The following is a 5,707-nucleotide window of genomic DNA, read 5'->3' as shown; positions in this document are numbered from 1 at the left end:
CTATAAGAGAAAGAGGGGCTTCCAAGCATAACTCTCAATAAGACCAAGGTTAGATTAGAAAACCCATGTGATAAAGTGATGCCAATGAAAATCAAAGTTTTATCAAGAAAGTATACAAGCAAGGCCTTTTCCATGCAATGTTATTTGATTGACTATATCTAATGTGAGAAGCAATAATGCAAGATAATTAAAGACACCATATTTATGAAAACATTCAAAATTATATATTGTAACATATATATATATATAAATATATATGTATATGTATATACATATACATATATATATGTATGTATATGTATATACATATATACATATATGTATACACACACACACACACACACACATATATATATATGTATGTATATTTATATACATATATACATATATATATGTATATACATATACATACATATATGTATGTATATGTATATACATATATGTATATATATATGTGTATGTATATGTATATACATATACATACATATATGTATGTATATGTATATATATATATATATATGTATATATGTATGTACATATATATGTATATACATATACATACATATATATATATGTATATGTATATACATATATATATGTACATACATATACATATATATATATATATATATATATGTATGTATATGTATATATGTATATACATATATACATATATATATGTACATACATATACATATACATATATACATATATATATATGTATGTATGTATATGTGTATACATATATATATGTATATATGTATACATATATACATATACATACATATATATATATATGTATATGTATGTACATATATATGTATATACATATACATATACATATATATATATATATGTATATACATATATATATATATATGTACATATATACATATGTATATGTATATACATATACACACACATATATATATATGTATATACATAAAAACATATATATATGTAAATACATATACATATATATATGTATATATATATATATATATAAGTAAAAAAAATGATGGAGAACTTAATTACTTCAAAATATGTAAGAAAGGGTGTTTTTTTTTTTTTTTCTTTCTAAAGATAGCAGATCTAGACCTATTCCTAAAAGCCTATATGTGTATCCCTGAATGAAATAGAAAACCTAGAAAGTGATTTTTCTATCGAGGTCTCAAGAATAGGTCAACCTTGAGGATGAAGTCATTGTGTTCTCAAGGCACTGTAGCTAGGTCAACCTAACTTTTTTGGAAAGGTCATGAGATGCATTTTCAAATTCTAAGTCTTTGAATTAATATCATGCAAATCTATTACAGATATGGCATGTGTGGGTGGTTATTAAGGGTTTTCCTTTGTCAACCCCTCATTTTGGTGTTTCCAGCCCCATGAATAGTTTTTAAAAATATTTGTGTGTGTGTATATTGTGCTTGTGTATCCTAGATTATAGATCTAGAATGTAAAAGAGATAAAATGCTTAGAATTTACTCTACAAGTGAAACCCTAACATGTAAATGTGCATGTGCATATTATTGTATGCAAGATGTTAAGATAAAAAGATTAGATTTGAATATAGTATAGAAATCATACCAAGCCCCTAAAAGTACTCTAACCATCTTCATGATCCCCTTGTGTATACATGGTGTTGTATAATGAATTGAATGCATGATTGTGAATGAATACGTCGCTTTGCAATAAAAGAACAAGAAATTAGCCTTTGCTTCTACCTTACAATTATTCTATAATAGACTAGGTTGTACATGTGTGCTTCTCATATCCTTATTTCATCTGAAAATTTGGTGTTTGATTTCCTTCTATAGTGAAATTCTAAAATTACCCCCACAAATGTCGATTGTAGTGGATGGGAATTAGCCAAAAAAATTAAATAGGTCAAGACATGTAATCACTAGACCCTCTAAAAATAGGTTGATGGCCTGGTTTACCTAAATTCAACCTCTTCTTGAAATAGGTCAACTTGGTCAACCTGTTCCCCAAGAAGCCAACTTTCTAGTTTTTTGTTCCCACACTGAGAACTGTGGAAGTTTTAGGTGTAATGTGCATTGGGGTATGATAATTTGAGGTTAGATATGTAAAATAATGCCTAGAAGGAGGTAGATTCTTAGAAATTATATCATACCTCATCCCATGTGTGAGAAAAAGGGGAATCAAGGAGAACCTATTAGGTCCTACATCAGTTTCTCCTAGGAAAAAGAGAGAAAAAGGGAAAGTGTGTGCTCCAAGCGTAATTGTAAAGTTTAAACACACTAAAGAGAAGCAAAAAGGTCATAAATAGATGTGTTTCTAATTTAAGATGATACATTTATGCCCCACTTTATTGGTATATGATACTACATGTACATGCAAGCTAAAGTAAGATAATCATAAGTATATTTTTGAAAAATGATATAACCAAGTCCACATGTGCAACACTACAAGAAATATTAGAATTTTATTATGTAAAATATGAAGTAGTGATAATAAAAATCACTAGGACTTACTAAAAGGTGATGATGTTCATGAGTAGCTATATACCCTTGTATTTTAGCTTTCTCATTTAGAAAAGGTGAAATAGGAAATCATGTCTACCACATCAAACTAAATGTATAATGTGATGACAAGCATCTTTCAAAGCCATTTGAGATAAACTCAATCCCATTTTCTAAGGTACTCAACTAGAAAGGTGACTAAATCACAATTCCAATGTCTATAATGACGTGTAAATTGAAGCTACCAAGCTAAAGATATGATTAAAAGAGTGACAAAAGGTAGTAATGTTAAGACACCTTCTAAAAACATATTTAAACATTAACCCAATTAAATCACATATATAGACTGAATTTACTCATTCCCAAGGGTCTACCAGTTGCATTGTTAGTCCTTTCATGCATTCTCATATTTGATCTCTAATTAGGTTTTCTACATTCACTAGATCTATGTCCATAAATAGAGGCATTATAATAATAACCACAAATGGGTTCATACTACTTATCTGTGTGGTACTTCTTCATGTGTCCAAGTTGATTTCTTGCAAAGTATCTTTCATTAAATTGCATCCTTTGATATCTAGGTTGTTCAAATTGATTTGGTACTTAATTTTTATGATCGGCATGTTGACTATATTGTTGATTCAAAAGTTCTTTTTTTTTTTCTGTGATTTTAGATCCTTTCTATGATATTCCTTCAACATGTTCAATTATTGTCTTATCTCCAATAGATCTTTGAACTATAACGTGTTCTCAATTTTCTCTATGCTTGTGCACAACTTCTCAATATGTTTCTTTGTTTTCGTAATCTCTCCTCTCACAATAATATTATTTTTGAGTAATCATTTTGCATGATGTCAATGACAGAAATTTTTGAAAATATCTCTCTTAAAAATTTGATGGAATATTAACTCCAATGTCCCACATAGTTATTTTTCAACCTGCTGAGTAGCTCAATTGAAGATAAATATTTATATTTAGATGAGGGTCCTACTAGGAGTGAGGGATTGTTAACTACACCCTACTCCCAAAGAGAGTTGGAAGCACCCTAGAGAAAGAAATAAAATGTAGTAGAAGCATGCTCAACTAGCCATCTGATGGTCATAGTCAGATGCTCTTCTAGACTAGAGCCCAATAGGTGGAATGAAAAGAGATTGGACTTCACTAGATATAGAAGTCCTTATGGTTTCCCTTCCATTCTATAGGCAATTAGTGGTGGGTATCCTAGAGGCCTTTAGTGGTATTTGTAAAGTTTGTAGAGCTGGAAAAAAACATGACCATAGATCAATATATTTTTTGTATTTTCAGATTTTATGATGAATGCAAGTTTCCTAACAATGAAACTATATGAATTCCTATTCTAACGATGTGTTCAAAAATAAAATTCTAAGATAGGGTAACAAGAAATTAAATAAATTTTTTGAAAATCAAATCCCTAAATAGACATAACTCATAGTAATAATGCATATACAAATTACATTTTCAAAGGGATCAGGAAGGAAACCAATCAAATCAATACTAGTATGTCTTTAAATCCATTAATGCAATCATCAAAGGAACTAATGAAAAACCAAATGATGTTTCACAAATCATAAAATCATGCAGCCACAAAAAGTATGCATGCACAAGATAAATCACTATGCAAAAACTTTAGAATTTGTCATAATAGTTTACAATAACTAAGCGAGGGGGGCGGTGGGGGGGGGGAATGAATCAATTATCCTCAGGTCCAAGTGTACCAATTAAACTTTTAGATCTAAACATTTAGTAGCTCGATCTCTATAACAACTTATTGCTAACCAACTTAGATCTAAAAATTAAGTAGCACAGTCTCTATAACAACTTATCACTAATACAAAATTTGTAGTTTACTCTCCCAAAAATAACAAACTTGCAAAATGTAAAACATGAACAATAAAACATCTCAAATAACATCCACAAAAGTATGACACCAAGATTTAACGTGGAAATCCAATTCGGGAAAAACTACTAGCAACATGTCACCAATATTTTTACTCTTTTGAAGTGAGCTCTATTAGGATCCAAGCTTGCTAAAGGTTACAACACACATTGTTAGGTGTGACCCTATTAAAGGATTTAATCACCCTATTAGGAGTGGCCTTATTAGAGGACTTAAGAACATCCCATTTGAATGTCACCTTGATTAAAGAATTTACAAATGACTGTTAGGTCAACCTTGATTAAAAGATTTCAAACTAATACAATGGTTAGAAAATAAAAGTAGTTTTATCTAAATGAATACAACTCACATTTCAAATACAAATCACAATGTAGCTCATATGTTAATCCATTGACTAGCCTCCATTATAATCTTTTTCTCTAATTTGCTTGGAAATCTTCAAGCAATCACACTTCCCCTCTTCAAAACTCTTCTCAGCCTCTTGCTCTAGTTTGCCAATCAATAGCATCAACATGTGCCTCAATCTCTTTAGGTTTCCCTTATGCATCTTTAAATATGTAGCTTTTGATCTTTTGCCACTTAAACACCACTATTGATTGTAAGGTCAAATCAAATTCATTGAATCCTTCCATCTTTTTGTTTCCTCCTTCCTCTTCTAGAAACTTCTCAAAATTTATTTTTGAATTCATGCATAGAAACACTCAAACACGATATCCTTTGCATTAAATTTTTCGTCTCATCAATCCTTATCTTCAACACACTTTCCATATTCCAAGAATTCAACTATGTTGGTTAGGGATTTATTTTTCTTCACAAACTATAAAATGTTTTCACTTGGCCAACATTGTGCTCCTCAACATCGGTCATCACTAGATAACTCAGTGAATACTATCTTCTATCACTTGGCTTACACTATATTTTCTTGGTTCATTTATAGGCACTTGGTCCAACTTCTTCGTTACTCTATCTTTTACTAGCACTTAGTTGGCACTAAATTTTCTTGGCTTCTACTATTTACTTGGTTGACAATAGTATAGCTTGGATTTAACTATAAATTCCTTAATCTTCTTCTTTGAATCTGAGTTAAGCCTAAGTATTTGTTCTTTATTGATTATCTCTTTGGTGCAGGAGCACCTAGGCTAACTCCTAGTCCTAGTTCCTCATTTTGGTTTTTGGCTTGTACTAACCTAATCGAAGTTAGTTGGGTGTGTTTTGACATTAGAAGGTCATGTGGGTTTTCTCCTAGATGGATTTGACTAGGCTCAATCGATTCTAGATATTTTTTCTTGCTTTGTATTTAGATTTTTAG

Source organism: Cupressus sempervirens, chromosome 11 (assembly GCF_028749045.1).
Source record: "Cupressus sempervirens isolate cs-2001-9-10 chromosome 11, ASM2874904v1, whole genome shotgun sequence".
Classification (NCBI taxonomy): Eukaryota; Viridiplantae; Streptophyta; class Pinopsida; order Cupressales; family Cupressaceae; genus Cupressus; species Cupressus sempervirens.
The sequence above is the reverse complement of the archived record's forward strand: the minus strand, read 5'-3'. Positions refer to the sequence as shown.